The sequence below is a fragment of the Saimiri boliviensis genome, chromosome 11 (assembly GCF_048565385.1).
Source record: "Saimiri boliviensis isolate mSaiBol1 chromosome 11, mSaiBol1.pri, whole genome shotgun sequence".
NCBI classification, from domain to species: Eukaryota; Metazoa; Chordata; class Mammalia; order Primates; family Cebidae; genus Saimiri; species Saimiri boliviensis.
Genome location: NC_133459.1, coordinates 87,480,829 through 87,501,850, shown reverse-complemented (window position 1 = coordinate 87,501,850; position 21,022 = coordinate 87,480,829). Strand labels below are relative to the sequence as shown.

The 21,022-nt window shown below is 38.0% G+C and overlaps 1 pseudogene; it reads right to left on the bottom strand.

Moving 5' to 3' along the window:
• Positions 1–2,638: 2,638 nt before the first annotated feature.
• Positions 2,639–19,371, bottom strand: LOC141580452 (coagulation factor XIII B chain-like; annotated as a pseudogene).
• Between the last annotated feature and the right edge of the window lie 1,651 nt (positions 19,372–21,022).

Genomic DNA, 21,022 nt, shown 5'->3' with positions numbered 1-21,022 from the left:
AATCCAAGGAAGCCAGACCCTTATTAACTAACTACTCTTGCAGGAATTAATCCATTACTGTGAGAGCAGAACTCACTCACCCCCATGGGAGGGCATTAACCTATTCATGAGGGATTGATCCCCATAACCTAAGCACCTTCCACTAGGCCCCACATCCCCACACTGCCACATTGGGGGTCAAATTTCAACTTGAGTTTTTTCAGGGACAAACCACATCCACACAATAGTAATTTGTAGCATAAATGATTTTTTTTCACATTATGAATCTGTGGTGATACTCTACATCCTGAATAATATTATTTAATTAGAATAGAGTTGGATTTACCTGTTTAGCTGTAAAATTCTGTGTGTTTTGGCAAATGCATAGTGGCAGGTATCCACTGTTAAAGTACCATATGGAACACTTCCGACCCCCACCCCATGCAGCCAGTGACTTCCCATCTGTGTAGTTTTCCTTCTCCAGAATCTCATTAAATGAGGTCACACTGTGTGGATTCTCCTCAGATGGTCTTCTTCCACTTAGCAATGTGCACGAAAGATTCACTCATGTTTTTGTGTGAGTCGATAGCTTGTTCCTTTCTATGGCTAAATAGTATTACATTGCATGAATGTATCAAAATTTGGTTATGCATTTTGGGGAGCAAAACCTTCCTCTTCTAACCTTGTTCCAGGGTCAGAGCCCTTCAGATTAACTGACAATAGATACATTAGTAGGGGATACAAAACTTGGTTTCTTGTTCCACAAGTATCATCATGGGACAAAATTCATCAGATGACAGGATCCAGTTTACAAAGAGGTAAAAATAGCCCAAAGACCGAAAATGAGACTAGAATCTGATAACCCACAAGGGTTATAGTTTTCCTATTTAAAAAAAAAATTTGAGCCAGCATCTGGCTCTGTTGTCCAGGCTGGAGTGCAAAGGTGCAAGCTCAGCTCATTTCAGCCTCTTCCTCCTAGGTACAAGTGAGCCTCCATCCTCAGCCTCCTGTTTAGCTGGGACTACGTAGGCACCTGGCATCATGCCCAGCTAATTTTTAGTATTTTTAGTAGAGGCATGGTTTCACCATGTTGCCCAGGCTGTTCTTGAACTCCTGGCCTCCCAAAGTGCTAGAATTACAGGCATGAACCACCATGCCTGGCTGAGTTATTGTTTTCCATTGAAACATAAAATTTCTCTCCGTAGCAGCCATCATTTTTGGTCATAAAGTCAGATTATTCTTATTTTTAAAATAAGTCTAGTTTTGTTAGATTTTGCCTGATTATTTGTGTAAGTGCAGCAAGAACAAGAGCTGACCAAATAGGTGCTTTCAAGCTTCTTTGCTGGAAGTTGTCATACAGAATCTCCTATTGGACTTTTAAAGGCCTTATTGAGACTAAAACCAAGCCAAGAACATACTGTTAAAGTTCAGCTGCAGTCCTTTTAGCATTGTGTGAATTCCCCTCTTCCTGAGGTCCCCAAAATATCCCCAAATTCTTGGGCCTACAAGGAAATGGTCTTCCCTACTAACCTGTAAGGCTGTGAACCCTCTAATCTAGGTATCAGGCTGGTTTTTCTCAGAGTGCTTTGTAAGGATTGGCTCCATAAAAGTCAACCGTATTACTGACATCTTCCATAAAGATGAAATAGAACTAGCCTACAATGACAACAAGTTTTGTGATGTGGACTGTACTTTCTTAGTACCGTTTGAAAGTAATGAAAGATTTGATTTTCACAGGGAGCAAATTGGTGACGCCAGCCCCCAGCAACCTTGTGCTCTACTGCAGCTCACCTCTGGATGATGAACTCCCTGACGCCATCCCACGGGTGCCCATGCATGATCCACTCATCCACTGTCTGCAGGTAAGGTCGCGCCGTTTCCACCCAAAGAGAGAACAGGAGGGAGACCTGAGGCAGAGAGTGTGCACGATCAGCTCTCAGGGCTCCCTGGCCACTAGAACAGAAGGAGGTTTAAACATTTCTGAAATGCCTTGAAATTAAAAAAATCCAAAAACATATACTATAAAATTCTTACAAAAAAACTCAGACCTAAGTATGGAAGGAACATATTGTTTGTGGCTTGGGGCTTTGAGCTCTAAGTGGTGGCAGCTAAATGAGGGTTCTCATTGGGTCCAGCTAGTCAACCACCTTCAGCGTTTCTAGTCATACAGCCAACTGGAGGCTGGGGTTTTGTCATTGACTGTGGTTGGTTTGTTAATTTTTTAAAGTCAGTTTAAATGCCTCCAAGTTTGGTTTTCATTTGCTTAGGCAAGACCTCAGGCTAACGGCCTCCTTTTTTGCTTTAACATGTCAAAACCGTAATTCATTTTAATTTTACTTTCTGGCATTAATAGAAGTAAATTGACATTTTTGTTGTTAGGGTCAGGGTCAGGGGTTGGGGTTGGGGATTCAGGATTGGGGTTTGGGGTTTGGGGTTAGGGTTAGGGTTTTGGGTTTAGGGTTATGGTTAGGGTTAGGGGTTAGGGTTGGGGTTTTAGGGTTAGGATTTTAGGGTTAGGGTTTTAGGGTTAGGGTGGTTAGAGTTAGGGTTTATGGTTAGGGTTTAGGGTTAAGATTAGATATTAGGGGTTAGAGTTAAGGGTTAGGGTTAGGGTTAAGGATTAGGGTTAGGATTAGGGGTTAGGGTTAGGGTATTAGGGTTAGGGTCTTAGTGTTAGGGCTATGGGTAGGGTTAGGGTAAGGGTTTTAGGGTTAGGGTTAGGGTTAGTGTTTAGGGGTTAGGATTAGGGCTAGAGCTTAGGGCTTAGGGCTTACAGTTTAGGGTTTAGGGCTAGGGTTTATGGTTTAGGGTTAGGGCCTCTAGGACCTTGGGCCTAGGGTTAGGGTTTGGGGTTTGGAGTTTGGTATTTGCTTTGATTCTTTAGGACCAAGCCTAACTCTTCTTGAGGCAGGTGTTCCAGATACAGAATGACGTATTTCCTTAAATACATCATTGTTATTTCCTTATGAGCTTGTTTCATTACTAGTTTGGCCATAAAAATTTTAATCTAATCTTTGTCCTTAGAGATTACTATACCTCCATTGAATTAAATATCAATCACATCAACAACTAAATATCAAAAACATTTATAAAAATATGAGAGCAACAGAAAAGTTCTATGGGAATATGTATCTGAATTTGAGTGGAAACAGCCTTGAAGTATTACTTGGAAGGTAGAAACTACTAACAAAATGTTGAAAGAGCTCAATACTTAAAACTTACATATACTTAAAAACACTATAAATAAAGAGAAATTAAAAATAATTGCAATAAACATTATCAAGTGGATAATTTAATTTATATACATATTGATCTTATAAGAATGAAAAACAGCTAAACTATCAATAATTTATCCATGAAAAAAAAACCTGTGGCCAATAGAAAATTGAAAAATTCCAAATTAACTAATTCTTAAAAAAAATCAAATTAAAACAACTGTGCTTGCCTGCTTAACAAAAAGTCAAGATTAAAATATTCAAAGTTAACAAAGATTAAGACAATTACTACTTTAATTCACTTATGGTAGGGTTAACAAATTAGAACAAATCTTCTGATAAGCAATTTGTTAATTAATAGAAAATGAATTAAAATTACCAGATCTCATAATTATTTATTTATTAAAAAAATTTTTTTAGGAAGACAGACACTGTTCCTGAAAAAAATCATTTACTTTCCCTTCTGCTTAGAAAAATTGTTCATTATTTATGTTATTTTAGCTCCAAAAATTTTTTCAATGGAAAAACATGATGATATTAAAACAATTTTTGATGATATTATTTTAAAGGTAAATCGCTGTGAGGAATCTAAATAGATGATGCAGTGGATATATTCACATAATTTAAAGGAAAATAAGATATAATGATGATATGATACTCAAATAATACTTCACAGTTTATAACACATTGACATTTATTTATTTTCTACAATGCTGTTGTATGGATATGACTAGCACTGGAATTTGCTTCCAATGCCAATTGGCTGCCATTTATTGAGTGTTTACTATATGCGCTATGCTTTACACACATTACCTCATTTAATCCCCATAGCAACCACATGAGATTTCTTAGAAGGCAATATTCCACTGGGTGAGATAAATCCCTGCTGTATATTAAATCTATCCAAGAAATCCAAAAAAGTGTGTTAATGCATAATTATTTTTATAAAAATAAATAAGTTAAATATGTACAAAGATTTACTTGGAAGTGTACTGTTTGGAATATAAAAATGTTGAACACCAAACATCCATCGATAAACTGGTTAAATTACATATGTTAATCTCCATTATGGAATACTAGGCAGTCATTGAAGTATATATTGTAGAAGTAAGACAAACCATATTTATAATATATTTTGAGTGAAAAAAATCTAAGATACATACCTCTGTATCTTATGATAGCATTTTTGTGGAGTCTGTGTATATGTGTGTCTGTGCAAAACATTCAGAAGACTAGTTATTAACAAACACTTTTAATCCACAAGATGTAACAAATGCGTCATTTGGGTGAGGATGTGGTGGTAAAAGCTATTAACAATATATTCCACCAAAGAAAGAATAGGACTAATTATTCTTCTCCAAATGATATTCTGAGGGCAATACAAGCAGAGATGTTGAGGGGTATACAGTAGAGAAGGAATTTTAGGCAGGAGAAAGGCAATCCCAAAAGTAATTTGTTGCAAAATGTGAATATACTAAAATGTGAATATACTTAATGCCACTGAATTGTACACTCAGAATTTGTACACTTAAAAAGTACACTTAAAAAATTGTACATTAAAGTGGTAAATTTTATATTATGTATAATTTGCAACAATAAAAAAGAAGTAAGGGGATAATAATTAATGTAGGCCTGGATGCTGAGATTTTAGGGGCTTTCTACTTAAAGAAATGAGAGGTGAAAACACTTGAAAAAAAGGTGTATACAAAATCATCATTTTCATGATATAAAAGACTGTAAGAAAATCACATGAAACTACAAACATAGACATTCAATATGTTCTCTTTCTTACCCAAGCAAACAGGTGGGGATGACCATTTACCTTGTTCACAATGAGAGATTTTTGATCCCCTCAGTAAGTAATATTCATTGCATCTATATTCCACTGAGGATCCTGTTGTATAGCTTGCCAGTAACCCATCTCCAACAGCCCCATTCATTACAACAGGAGGATGCTTACAATTGTCAATATTTTCTAAGAAAAGAAGTTGTTTTAAAATTAACATAAGCTCATAACAATATAGTAAGTCATACTATAGTGTCTCAGTATTTGTATTATATAACTTTGGACAATTATTTTATAAGTTCAGTACAAATATAAAAACGTTATTCAGTTTAAATATTTTTAAAATTTGCTAAGCAAGAGATGAGAGCAATTACGTTACCTAAAAACAACTATGCATATTTTTTCTCTTTTCTCAATTGTGAAGGAATTATGATATAGACATTTTTTAAATCTGTAGAATGAGAAACTGTTCTTTAATCTAAAGATTATGGTCAATTCTAAAATTGCTCTTTGGAGTTACCCACTTTTATTTTCTTCTTTCTCATTCCTCTTCATCTCTGGTCTCAATCAACCCATGAAGGAAATATCCATTTTTTCCCCTTTTTTGGTATCTTTCTCTTACTCTGTCAGTTTCCTTGGCATCCTTCATAGCTTTTGTCTTATTCAATAAATGTCCTAGATAAATATGTTCGTGGAGATCTCTCTCTGATCTGATCAAGAAATGAGAAAGAGGACAGGAATAGTAGCCCCCAGGAGTGATAGTGTAGCCTGGTGGTGCCCTTCAGCAAAATGAAACATCAAGGACATGCCTCAGAAAGGGATAAGGTTAAGAATGGCCAGATGCAATGCTCCACCCTAACTTTGTAGGAGAAGTAGAAGATAATGCTTATGGCCAGTCACTCAGTCCACCATGCCCTTATTTACTTCTCTAACAAAGCACATCATCATTTGTGTGCTGTCACTTAAAGCCTACAGGTCACGGCATGACACAGATCAGATAATCGTGCTTAGCACTATTGTGTTGAAAAAGGTTTTGTTTTGTTTTTTAGAAAGTTTTTTTTATTATTATAATACTTAAGTTCTGGGGTACATGTATAGAACATGCAGGTTTGTTACATAGTTATACACGTGCCATGGTTGTTTGCTGCATCCATCACCTCATCACCTACATTAGGTATTTCTCCTAATGCTATCCCACCCCTAGCTCCTCACCCCGCGACAGGCCTCAGTCTGTGATAGTCCCTTCCCTGTGTCCATGTGTTCTCATTGTTCAACTCCCATTTATGAGTGAGAACATGCAGTGTTTGTTTTTCTGTTCTTGGGTTAGTTTGCTGAGAATGATGGTTTCCAGCTTCATCCATGTCTCTGCAAAGGACATGAACTCATCCTTTTTTATGGCTGCATAGTATTCCATAGTGTGTAAGTGCCACATTTTCTTTATCCAATCTATCATTGATGGGCATTTGGGTTGGTTCCAAGTCTTTGCTATTGTGAACAGTGCCTCAATAAACATACATGTCTACATGTCTTTATAATAGAATGATTTATAATCCTTTGGGTATATGCCCAGTAATGGGATTGATGGGTCAAATGGTATTTTTAGTTCTAGATCCTTGGGGAATCGCCACACTGTCTTTCACAATGGTTGAGCTAATTTACACTCCCACCAACAGTGTAAAAGCATTCTTTATATTGACTTGAATTCTATAGATGGCTACACATACACACACATACACGCATACACACATATACACACACAAAGCAGAAGAGTAGGTGCTATAGCAATGTGTTTCTAATTTGCCTAAACAGTCTATTCCTAAAATACGCATATTAAATTAAAAGAATGAAAAATTTTACACCATAAGCTTAGCTATTGATGTTAAACGCAGCACACATACCAACACACTCAGGAGGAAGTGTCCATTTTCCACGCCTGCAAGTTATCTCATTTGATCCATGGAGAAGGTAGCCACTTTCACATGCATATGTCACTTTATCCCCATTGTAATAAATCTTACAGTGTAAATTTGCTGCACCATTTTCAATGAAGGGTAGTTCCTCACAGGCTACCTTCTGTCCTTCTGAAAAGGTACAGTTAAAAGAGAAAAGACCATTTAGTCACACATGCAGATTTCATTTTAGCAAAGCTTCTTCAAGGTGTTACTAACCAATGCATTTTGGAGGTTCTGTCCATTTTCCATTTTCACAACGTATTTCTTCTGACCCATGGATCTCAAAATTAAGTTCACATTCTATATGAACTGTTTCTCCATGACAATAACTTATTGAACTTGAACATGTTTGAATTTTGGAGTTCGTGGGCAGAGGTGGAGGAGGACATCTGTTTCTTCTTCCTTATCAGCAAATTTAGTCATAGAATTACAAAAAATAATAAAGATTTAATGAAAGTGTTCATTATTTCAAGCACCATAGAAAGCATGGCAGATTGATTCTAGGAGCATTCCTTTGATCACCATCTCTTGATGTTAACTTCCTTGTGTGATACCCCTTTTCATGAGTAGGACCTGTGACTTGCTTCTAGCCCACAAAATGCAGCAGAAGTGATGGATCAGTACCTGATTATGTATACGTAATTATGTAACAAGAGATTTTAATGCCCTTCTTGCCAAGAGACTCTCACTCCTTGCTAGTTTTAAAGAAACTAGAGGCTACATCATGAGCTTCCAAAGCAGAAGGGGTGCAAGGCAAGGGGAAGTGGCCTGCCTTCAGTTAACAGCCACAAGAAACTGAGGCTCTCAGTTCAGCAGTCTGCAAGGCACTGAATGCTGCCAATAACCATAATGAGTTTGGAAGGAGACTTGCCCAGTCAAGACTCAGACGAGACTGCAGTCCAGCTAACATCTTGATTGTAGCTTTGTTAGCTATAGATACAGAGAGCTGGTTAAGCCACACCCAGACTCCCAACCTACACAGAATGGGAAATAATATCTTTATGTTGTTTTAAGCTGCTGAGTTTGTGGTGACATTGTTATGCACCAACAGAATACTAAAATTGCAGGCCTTTCAAATTCATTTCCTCCTTTAGTCCTAAAATAACTTTATTAAGTAGGAACTATTATTTTTCCCATGTTATAGATAAACTAAAACTCATGAAGTAAATAAATTTATAGCATGCAGCAGATCTGTTCTTGAACCCATGTCTATCTAAATTAAAATCTCCTGCTCTAAAATATTGACTACACTACTTCCTTATTGCTGCTGTGATGAATTACAGTTTAGTGGCTTAAAATAGCACAGATATATTCTCTTACAGTCCTGGAGGCCAAAATTCCAGATTCAGTTTCACTGGACTAAAATTGAGGTGTCAAGAGAGCTGCATTCCTTCTGGGGGCTTTGGAAGAGAATCGGCTACTTTTCCTTTTCTAGCTTCTTGAAATTACCTGTATTACTGGGCTCAGAACCCCTTCCTCAAAACATTGCAACCTGTGGCTTCAATTGTCACATCTCCTGCTTCCTCTTCTGTAGTCAATCTCCCTCTGCCTCCCTTTTATAAGAGCATTTGTGATTCTATTTAGAGTCCGAAAAAATAATTCCAGATAATATTCCTGCCTTAAGATTGTTAACTTCAAAGTGTCTTTTACCATGTAAGGTAACATTTAGTGGTTCCTAGTGTTATAGTGTGGTTATATTTTGGGAGGAGTAGGAGAGATATAACTCAGCCCACAACACTACCTGTTGTATGCCTAATGACTGTTTACCAGAGAAAATAGGCAAGTTGTCATGCTGGCTAAATTGGAAGAGAGGGATATAAAAGGCCTTAAGGAGGTCTGCCATTTACTGTTGAAATAGCAACTTGGGAGACCGAGGCCTGCTGATCACCTGAGGTCAGGAGTTCTAGAACAACTTGAACATGGCAAAACCCTGTTTCTACTAAAAATACGCAAAAAAAATCAGCCAGGTATGGTGGTGGGTGGAGATTGCAGTGAGCTTAGATCATGCTACTGCACTCTAGCTTGGGCGACACAGGGAGACTCCAACTCAAAAAGAAAAAAAGAAAGAAATAATAGGCTTTTAAAATTTTGCTTAAAAAATCTTCTCTACTACTATATTAAGGATGTTGACCACAAATGAAAAACTATAAAATCTTTAAAGTTACAGTAGTAACTTTAGTTAGTAGTAGTAGTAACTTTAGTAGTAACTTTCAGTCCATTTAGGGAATTATGATAGTTCCCGGCAATCCCATTGCAAACCCTGGTCAGAGCCTTCATTCATTTTCCTAGCACCTGTTTCAAAATTTTCACCATTTTCTTCCAAGTTCTACCCTCATATTTTCACCTACCTGTCAATAGACATTATATCCCATATATAAAAAAATTAAAAAATGACTATAAAACCCTTGCCTCACCCTATCTTTCCAATCCTCAAACTCCTATTTGTCTCTTAAGACCAAATCTAAATATTATCCATCACCTCTGTGAATGTTACTCCACAGCATACCAGTCAGAATCTCTAATGTTTATTCTGTCACTTTGTACCTGAGTTGATTGTACCATTTGTCACATTATAGAAATTTTTTTTTTCATATCTGTATATTCTGCTGCATAGGATCCTCCTATCTAGGTGTGTTTAAATAACTAAGGATGTCTTCTGCATTGCCTGTTAGGCACATTTAGTAATAGAAATGTGACCATAGATATGACATTTTGGGGTAGCTTTTACTAGATGCCTCTTTTCCATTTTCACTTCTGGGGATTATTCTTTTGTTTTTTCTGCTATCTACTTCACTATTTTGGAGACTAATTTTTACATCTGGAAGTATATAGCAAATTAAGAGAAAGTATCCTTGCAAAGCTGCCAGATTGGACTAGTCTAACAATTCCCAGTAAGAAAAGTTATTGGTTATAATAAGGAATTTAAAATGTATAATAGAGATTTTAAAATAATAAATTTAAAAGATATACTTATTTACAAAGTAATACAAAACAAAGATTTATTCAGATGGAATATATTAAAGATTGCTGAAAATAGCACTAATTTAAAATACAATGTTTATTTTAAAAAATAGGACCCAGGAAAAAAATTAGGTGTCACCACAGGAATTTTGTCAGAACTAATGGAGATTAAAGCTGATAAAGACATTTTACCTTCACATACAGGAGATTCTGGGTACCAACCAAAGCTGTAGCATTGAATTAAATCTGATCCACTGAGATAATAATTTTCATCACAGAAAAACTGAATGACATCTCCTTCTTCATAGGTTTGCTTTACAGGATGAAAATAACCATTTTCAATTAATCTTAAAGAAGAGCACTTTAAGGCCAGGTGCGGTGGCTCAAGCCTGTAATCCCAGCACTTTGGGAGGCCAAGGCGGGTGGATCACGATGTCGAGAGATCGAGACCATCCTGGTCAACATGGTGAAACCCCGTCTCTACTAAAAATACAAAACATTAGCTGGGCTTGGTGGCGCATGCCTGTAATCCCAGCTACTCAGGAGGCTGAGGCAGGAGAATTGGCCTGAACCCAGGAGGCGGAGGTCGCGGTGAGCCGAGATCGTGCCATTGCACTCCAGCCTGGGTAACAAGAGCGAAACTCTGTCTCAAAAAAAAAAAAAAGAAAAAGAAGAGCGCTTTAATTCTACAAATGAAAGAATGAATAAAAAACAGACAATTGTTTATTTTTTCTGCTAGAACCAAATTCACTTACTATTGACATGATATATCTAGAATATAAATTAAATTTGCCAAAAAAGCTTATGAATTCATTTTATGTATTTGTTAAATGGCATTACTTTTATTTTAATGTAATCTTGTGAGCTAAAATGAATTTTTTTTCTTTAGAACTTTAAACTATCAAAGACCGCTATCAACATAATTAAAAATAAAGGCAAAAAGTATGGACTCCTCGGTCTTGTTTCCTCCAGCTGTGTAGTAACCAGTGGCACGTTTGAATTGTACTTTGTCCTTCACTTTGATTGTTTTCTGTGTTGTGGAATAATTTCCATATATAATTCAGGAGCCAAACGTGTTTCTAAAATTACAAAAATTATTTATTTTGTAAACCTTTTTAACAACCTAGAATATTGAAAAATCTTAAAATGTATTTTTATGAATCTTAGGAATATATTGTAAAATCAACTCTTAGCAAAATGGAAAAAGAGCCCCAGTTCTTCTTTGCCTCTCTATTCTCTTTTTTTATACACCTATTGACCTAACCGTACCAGTTTTCTGTTCTTAAAATTCTGGTCTACAAGTGCTTAACCAAAGGCCAAAATTCAACTGACAGCTTGTGTAGTAGCAATCGTTAAAGTATGTGCTGTCTATGCATTTGTACAATTTAAACAACATACTAACAAAGTATACATATATTTAAATTATTGAATTATCTTTAAGTATATCTGACATTGGTTCACGATATAAAATAATGTACGTGATTTTAAATTCTTCTGTAATGAAGGACAAAGTGACATACGAAGAAAAAATTTCTTTTACTCAGACGTGGTGCCTCACGCCTGTAATCCCAGCACTTTGGGAGGCTGAGGCAGGCAACAATATCAGGAGTTAAAGATCAGCCTGGACAATATGGTGAAATCTCATCTCTACTAAAAAATACAAGTAATTAGCCAGGTGCAGTGGCTGTAGTCCCAGCTATTCAGGAGGCTGAGGCAGGACAATCGCTTGAACCCAGGAGGTGGAGGTTGCAGTGAGCTGAGATTGCACCACTGCAGTCCAGCCTGGACAACAGAGCAAGACTCCCATCTCAAAAAAAGAAAAGACAAGAAAAAGCTTCTTTCATTTTATTCCATTCCAATTTAAGCCAAAAGCGTAATGTTAATATTAGCAATTTCATTTTGGAAATATCTGCATTTTTTTTAAATGGATTCAATCTAATACTGACTTTCTTTGTATTTACTATTTTTTAGTTCTTATAGTAATTTATATCCCCACCACATCTACTTCTAGGTAGCTTTGCTAAATATATCAACGACAATAACCACACTCGATGCCCTCTTTTACATGAAACTAACTCAATCAAAGCCCCCTACTCTGGGTCACCTGCCCTTAGTGGAAGATAATTGATAGTTTGACGATAGTGTAGCCTGACATAAAGTAATAAAATGAGTCAATTAGATTACCTTCTCACAAATTTGAACTCAAACTTTCATTCAAAATTGAAAAACACAGTTTTCAATGGATATCATGAGAGAAGTTGGTATACAAAGAAGAGATCAGTCTTACAAATGATAAAGCATTGGAGTAGCAATATTTCCCTTCCAGAGGCCAGTGTTTCAAGCATTTTTCTGGCATCCTATGCTTAATTATCAAGATAAGTTTTTCATTACTTAAAGTAAATTACATCTTTTCCCCTTGCAATGTGATAAATAACAATTTCAGTTATTACCCTATGCCCTTCAGCAGAGTATTATTAAAAACAGATAAAGAAAATAACATTTTAACATAAAAGCATTATTTTCTGGAATTCAAATTATGCTTTCAATTTGTAGAAAGACAGTTGCTAGTTATTTTGTTTTTTTTCTCTACTGAAATGTTTAATCACTTTCCATTTTCATTGGACCCATAGTTTTATAAACAAATTTCTTTGAGTATTGTAATACTGAGTTGACACATTCAGCTGACTTACTAAAGCACCTTGGTTCTGAGACCAGCCTTCTGCTATACATGTGGTTTGCCCTTCTTGTCTCGCAGTTTTGTTGGTATAACCAGCCAAGCAGAAAAATGACAATTTTGTTGTTATGTTCATTGGAAAGTAAAAGCTTTTAAAAGTGTAGTAATATTGGACAATTCTTCCATTTTCCATATGAAGAAAACCACAGGGTTTCTCTGAAATGAGCAAATGTCAAGCTGAAAATGGAAAAAAATATCTAAAAACATAAAATTCGTAATCAGATGACAAGACAAACTAATTAAAAGTATTTAGAGTAACTTCAACTAGTACTTATTTTTATTAATTTTTTTTTTTTGAGATGGAGTTTTGCTCTTGTTACCCAGGCTGGAGTGCAATGGCGCGATCTCGGCTCACCGCGACCTCCGCCTCCTGGGTTCAGGCAATTCTCCTGCCTCAGCCTCCTGAGTAGCTGGGATTACAGGCATGCGCCACCATGCCCAGCTAATTTTTTTGTATTTTTAGTAGAGATGGGGTTTCACCATGTTGACCAGGATGGTCTTGATCTCTTGACCTCGTGATCCACCCACCTTGGCCTCCCAAATAACGTACTTTTGTGACAATTCAAGCAGTCCTTTTATCATAATTGCAAGTTACTTTAAAAATCTACTGGTCATGATAAAACTTAGGAGACCACTTCTTCAGGCAAGCTCCGCTAACTTCGTAGAACAGTATTTTCTTTTTCTTATTAGAGACAGAATTTTCCTTGTTATCCAAGCTTCAGTGCAGTGCTGAAATCATAGCTCATGGCCACTGGGAGCTTCTACGCTTAACCAATCCTCCTGTCCTGTAGCTAGGACTGCAGGCACATGCCACCACACTTGGCTAAAGTATGCTTTATCTTTTGTAGAGATGGGGAAGGGGGTCTCACTATGTTGCTCAGGCTGGTCTTGAACTCCTGGATTCAAAGGATCCCTTTGCCGTGGCCTTCCAAAGCACTGGGATTACAAGAGATAAGCCACTGCACTGAACCTGCACTTCCTACTAGATATGTTTTGAAAGTCACATATGTAATTAAAAAATGTCTAATAGTCACATTCATAAAAATATAAAGGATGAGTTGAAGTTAATTTTTATAATATATTTTAATTGACCCAATATGTTGAAAATATTTTACATTCTGTTTTTTGGGTACTAACTCTTTAACATTCCCTGTGTATTTATAGTTAAAGTACATATGATCTTGGGCTAGTGACATTTTAAGTAGTGTCTCCAATAGCTATATGTGGCTAATGCCCACTGTAATTAGACAGCACAGTCCAGGAATAGATAAAGTTTCTCCTTAACATATGCAGACTCATTAAAAATTTTCAAATAGCATTTTTTTAAAAAAAAAAAACAAACAGACAACAAATTAAAATGAATAGACTACTTTAGGAAGAGCTTTGCAAAACAGGATTTTTGTTTTTTTTAGACATAGTTTTACTCTTGTTACCCAGGCTGGAGTGCAATGGTGCAATCTTGGCTCACCGCAACCTCCTCCTCCTGGGTTCAGGCAATTCTCCTACTTCAGTCTCCTGAGTAGCTGGGATTACAGGCTTGAACCACCGCACCCAGCCAAAACAGGATATTTAAATGGTCAGAGAACTAGTACTTAGCGATATTAGTCATCAGGGAAATGCAAATTTAAATCAATGGAGATAGTACTGCATATTCAATAGAATTGCTGAAATGAAAAAGACAGGCTATCTCAGTGACTGGTAAAGAACTGAAGAAACTAGAACTCTCATATTTATCCAATTGTAAGTATAAATTAGATCAAACTCTATGAGAGAACACCTTTGCAATATTTATTGGTGTAAAACATGGACAAACCATATTCCTAATTTAAAAAGCATATATTTGTATACCAAAAGACATGTAAAAGAATGTTTATAACAGCACTATTCATATAGTCCCAACTTGGAAACAATCTAAATGTCCAGAAATAGGAAAAGATAAACACATTTTACACTATGTATACAATGGAATATTATACAACAGAAATGAATGAATGGTGATTCTCATAAACATAATATTGAGTGAAAGATGCCAATCACCTATGAATTATGTATAAATTTGCATAACTTTTTACAAGACGACAAACTAATCCATGATAAAAGAAGTCCAATTGGTTATCTTTGGGGTTTAGTGCCCTACAGGCATCAGTTATGTTTCTGGGGTGCTGTCACTGTTCTATATCTTGATCTGGATGGTGTAAAATTATGTAAAAAATTATAGAAGTGTATCCTATGATTTTTGCATTTTATTGGATATATTATGCTCCAAATCAAACACATATTTAAAAAATATATCTTTGTGTTGAAGATCTTAAAATCATAAAAACACTTGAAAGAAATGCTTGGACAACCCTAGGAGCTGTGTTGAGAAGAATCATGGGCAGTCATGGATAAAAGAAGGGCTGGATCTAGTGTGATTACTGTGGCTTCAGTGCCTAAGTTGATCACTGCATACTAATGCTACCGTGAGACATAGAGTAAAAGTAATGCTAGCCTAGTTTTGAAGGAAATGGATGTGGAATGATGAGTAACTAAACTTCCAGCATCTGATGGAGCAGACAGAAAAACACGGGCAGGAAAGTTCCCATTTTCTGAGAATTCTCACCATTTTTCATACCCAAGAACCCAAGAAATTTACAATAAAAAGGCTCTTCCAAAATAGCAATGCAATGGTGAATACACAAGGGCTTTCTCTGAGGGGCACAGTTGCTTGTCAGGGAGGGGCAGCAAAGTATTCTTTGCACAACAGTCCTAGGTTGTGGTTTTAAAGACTCTGTCCTGGGATATCTCTCTCCACCACCAGTCTAGGCACATTACTTGTTAAGGAGGCTTGAGTGACTTGGAGAATATGAATTCCTGAGAAAAAATTATTGAGAAATGTGAGGAATATAGTAATTATATATAAACCAGGAAATCACTGACGTCTGATCATCTAAAAAAGTATATGAAGAGATGTACACATTAGCAATCAGAGAATGGTAAATAAATAAAAATTGGATTTTACATTACAAATAATAGCATAGCAACCAGTACAAAGATGGACAATATGAGGTGATGGTGAGGATGATGAGAAGCAGCAATTGCTATCCTCTCGAAGATGATATACTTTGAAACTGCCATTCTGCATAAGTAATCTGTCACGACTCACAGAAATCAAGTACAAGAATAGACTCAATAATTTCACCTGTGAGTGAATACGGACTGACCATATTCTCACAGAAAGATAAGTTGGTTATATTATAATATTCATTTCAGAGCTATTTGTGGTTGAGAGAACTAGAGTAACATGTCAAAACATTATAGTAGGTCCAGGGGAAATGGACTTCAAGACTAGGAATAAGGGGATAAAATGTGTAAGTAAAGCAAGAGTGAGGTCTTTCATAAGTTAATAATAATTGCATGCCAGGAAATGAGAAATACAATTAACTGAATTCTTGCCCCTGAAGTTCACAATGAGAGTTGAGAGAAGCATGCAAAAATAAGATTATCGTCTCGATCTTTAAGCAGTTTACTTCTTTTGTTATGTAAAATAGCACTATAACGTTATAGTAGTCAGAAAATTCAGTAGAATATTACAATGTCTTTATCGTATAGATAACAGGCAATTATATCTGCTAATATTTCACTATTTAGACAGAAAAATAAAATCAAAAGAAATTCATATAAAAATCATCCTATTATAGAATTAAGAGCATCAAATATGGGAGCCGGGCGCGGTGGCTCAAGCCTGTAGTCCCAGCACTTTGGGAGGCAGAGGCGGGTGGATCACGAGGTCAAGAGATCGAGACCATCCTGGTCAACATGGTGAAACCCCGTCTCTACTAAAAATACAAAAAAATTAGCTGGGCATGGTGGCACATGCCTGTAATCCCAGCTACTCAGGAGGCTGAGGCAGGAGAATTGCCTGAACCCAGGAGGCGGAGGTTGTGGTGAGCCGAGATCGCGCCATTGCACTCCAGCCTGGGTAACAAGAGCAAAACTCCGTCTCAAAAAAAAAAAAAAAAAAAAAAAAAGAGCATCAAATATGAATAATTCTGTGTCTTTCACTTTTACAATTTTAATCTTAGATGTTTTGGTAGAAAATTTACAGTAAATTATTCAATTAAAATACAATTAAAACTTATATATTTAATTTCAATAAATTCCCTAAGATGTTTATTTTAGAAAAGCCTTATTGCTGTAGTTTCCTTCTTTGTATGTTCACTCTTGCTAATGCGAACTGCGTCTCTGGATTCTTCATCCTACGATCTGATAATATTGATAATTGATCGTAAACAACATGCCCATGTGCACTGCCTCCCTTATACTATCACACTAAGCATACACACTGGACAATATGATTATAAAGCGTTCTAATAGGGAATCCATAGCTATTGGTTTGTTTGGAAAGTCTTGATTTATACGTGTTCAAACAATTATCAATAGAACCCCTCTTTTAACTCTCAAAAGTGTCCCTGTTTGTACAAGCAATTATATGGTAGTCCTACTAATCAATACTTAATGTCTTCCACCAATGAATAATTCATTGGGATAAAAATCAAAGTCTCAAAAGTAGAAAATCTTGCTCATTATTTATGGCTATTTCTTTTTCAAATTTCCCACATTATGAACAGAATTAAAATTGTACAAGTTTTGTCAGTATTAGGAATGGATTCTAGCATAGATTTAGAATTAAAGTTAACATGTGACTTTGAAATGGACATACTGCAGCCTGAAAACATTTTAGAAGTATTTAGATCCTGGTCTCCTGTCCCCAAACCTAGAGATAAAAGCGTTTTTGTTTTATTTTGTTTTTCTGGCTTATGCTACCATAATAGTAATTTTGCTCACAGGAAAAGGTTTAAATATTATTAAAAATTATATTTATAAAAGATATGTTATAAAATTGATATATTAAAATGAAAGTATAGTAAAACTTTGGTTGTATAAATATTAGATTCTCCATTTATATGTTTTAGAGAATAAAGAATATTAAGGGTTAATTTTACCTTCTGCATAGAGTTCTCCTGAGATTATTAGTATGATGATAAAAGTTTTTCAACGTCATCTTCAGTGGTGTGCTTCACAAATATTTTAACAATTCTAGCCACTAGTAATTTGTCATTAAGTACACAATACTTCTCATGAGGAAAAAGTTAATTTACATCTGTCTAAATCCTTTTGTAACAAGTCTTATATTTCACTTAAATATTTTCAAATAATTTAAAAATAACAAAACTATACCAATTGACATTGCTTATTTTGCCAGAGTCTAATAATAACATTATAATTGATTTGGTCATCAATAGCAGCAGAATAAATAATTAACACAGGCTGCATAAAAAACTAGGTAAATTTTCAACCTAAGTTCCCAGTTGTAAATTCATAGACTCAAGTTCACTTGTGGCCATGGATCTTTATCAATACTGATCAAGTAAAAAGATGAACTTAGGAACATAAGCTAATGGATACCTGATGTTGAAATATGTGGTTGTCTAGATTGCACTTCTTAAAGAGATATATAATCATAGTTGTCTCAAGCAATGATAGAACAGTATTATTGAAAATAGTAAGAATCATATTCTTTAAAATTCCTAAAATAGTAATATTTGACATTTAGAGAGTTTGTACTTTGTGGCAGATGGTGAGATAAGCACTGTAATATATCAACATTCATTTTTGTGAAATATTTAGAATGTCCATAATATGGCAGAGTATGTAACAGTTTTGAAGTAGTTAGCAGTAAAAAAAAAAAAATGGAATAAAATTCTTGCCCTCATGGAGTTCACATGCTAATGACTTTTAATTTAAAATACAAAATAGGAAAAAACAGTGGATAGGAGGCAGGATTGACTTGCAGCTCCCACTTGGATGGACAGACCAGGATGTAGAGACTCGCATCATGAATTTTGGATCCAAGAACTACTGCAGGGATATACCAGGAAAGCCAAGAGTATCCACAGATCCGTTGAAAGACATGGATTGCTCCTGCATGACTCAGGAGACAGCCTACATACTTTGAATGCCCAAACAGTGAAAAGGGATTGTCCACCCCTGAACACACACCCTTGGGGAACCTGAAGGTCTAGATTACAAGAGAAGAATTTGACCTTACCTGGAGCAGAGACAATTTAGAGAACTGAGTGAAGTACAGGAGTAGGGCAAGCAGGGGGAAAAGCCCTGGCTCTCTGGGTCCCCAGAGAAGCCATTTCTGACTTGTCTAACAGGGGACCTGGAAAGGGCTGCCAGAGGAACTGGGAAAAGATCACAGGGAGAAGGAAACCACCAACTGAACTTTGTAACAGTTTTGACTGAGCAGAAACTTCCTGGCCAGAACTCGGGAAAGTGTGAATCTGGTGTGCAGAGTCAACAGGTGGCGAGGCACAAAAGCCTGTCTTGCTTTCTCAGTTGAGAGGCTGGTAGCCTGGGGCAAGTTCTCAACCCTATTCACCCACTGCATGGAAACAAACTCATTGCTGTTGGTGGGAACATGGTAGAAGTGAGACTTGCTTGTTGGGTTGTGTAGGAGCTGGGTAAGGTCTGTAACTGCCAGCTTTCCCCCAGTTCCTGGACACCATTCATGACACAGCAGAGCTAGCCATAATCCTCCTGGGAAGATAACTCCATGGACCTTGGAATCACAGCCTCTTTCCCCACGGCAGTTGCAACAAGCCCTGCCCAAGGAGAGTCTGAGCTCAGACATGCCTAACCCTGCCTCCACCTGATGGTCCTTCCATAACCATTCTGGTAGCTGAAGACAAAGGTCATATTCTCTTGTAAGTTCTAGGCCCCACTGATCCTCCCCTATACTACCACAGCTGATGCTCTCTTGGAAGCGCTACCTTCTGGCAGGAGGCCAACCAGCAGAAAACTAGTGCATTAAACAAGTACAACCAAGGATCCTCAGAGTTCATTTCACTCCCCTGCCACCTCTGTTAAGACACGTGCTGGTATCCATGACTGAGAGGTCTGAAGAGAGCTTATATCAAAGGGCCCTGTGCAGACAACCCGCAGTACTAGCCGAGAGCCTGGTATCCCTGTCGGATGGCTAGATTGAAGAAGTCACTGTGAGCCAGAGGGCCTTGCAGTGCCCCCATCGGCCAGAAGCGGGCATGCCGCCGCTACACCGCGAGCAGGACTGCCTGGCAGCACGGAGAGGATCCTGCATTGCCGTGGTTACCAGCGGGGGCGAGCTGCCACTACACTATGAATAAGAGGTCTCTGCAAGTGCCCCCACCGCCAGCAGGGGATGCCATCACCACGCTGTAAGAGGGCCCTGCATTGACCCTAATGGACAGCAGGGGGTCACCCGAGATCGCCTTTTCAGATTCCTGAGGCTCCGCCTCCAGCGTGCACGGCGACAGAGCGCCGCCGGCGTACGTGGCTTCAGAGTGCTGCTGTGCAAGCTCGCTGTCACTGCGCGGTGTGCGTGCGTGGCATCGGAGCGCCGGTGTGCGAGCGTGGCGTCACAGCATCGGCGTGCGTGGTTTCAGAGCGCTGGTGTACGAGCGCGCTGCCACAGCACGGCATACGTGCGTGGGGTCAGAATGCGTGCGTGCGAGCGCGCCGTCAGGGCACCAGCTTGCGTGGCATCAGGATGCTGGTGTGGGAGCGCGCTGTCAGAGTGCCGCGTGCGAGCGTTGAGTTAGAGCCTGGAAACGCCGGCCTGCGTGGCGTTAGAGCAGCGGGGTGCTACGCGTCGCGCCAGCGCGCGCGGGCTTGCGTGTGTGTGTGTGTGGCATCACAGCGCCGGCGTCGGGGGCAGCACGGCGGTCCGCAGAGTTTTGTTCTCCTAAGTACAGACCTTGTTAGGGTGGAGCTGTGTCCTCCTCCCCAGAAAACCCAGGGTGGCATTGGGGGGAGCACCGCGAGGAGGAAGCTGTGTTCTTCTCAGTACAGACTCTGCAGGCCTGCAGAGGCAGAGCCGCGTTCTTAGCACAGACCTTGGGGGCGCTGCCTCAGTTTTGGACAACTCCGGGCCGCGTTTGGTGAGTAAAATCCTTCCTGTTTGCAGCCCTGAATGCTGAGGGTCAGAGACTAGTAAGAAGGTCTCCGTATGGAAAACTTGATATCAAAACCTTCTGAATCCTGCGCACCTAGGTTCTCCCCACCCCATGCAAGGCGGCCACAGTGCCAAGTACACACGGTAGACCCAAAACACAAGTAGAGCTTTCCCAAAGCAGATATGACATCCAAAATACGAATACAGCACCCACAGTGCTCTTGTAGAAAACACCTGTAATGCCAGTGCAAAGCCTCAGTACCAAAATTTTAATATGAAACCTACAATACCCACTTGGCCCTGCCTGCCGGTACAGCACTGTTAATAACGCTGACATATCAATGCAAACGTGGAAAAGAAGGGTTAGGGGTTAGAGTGAGGGTTAGGGTTTAGGGATTAGAAGAATTTTAGGCAAAA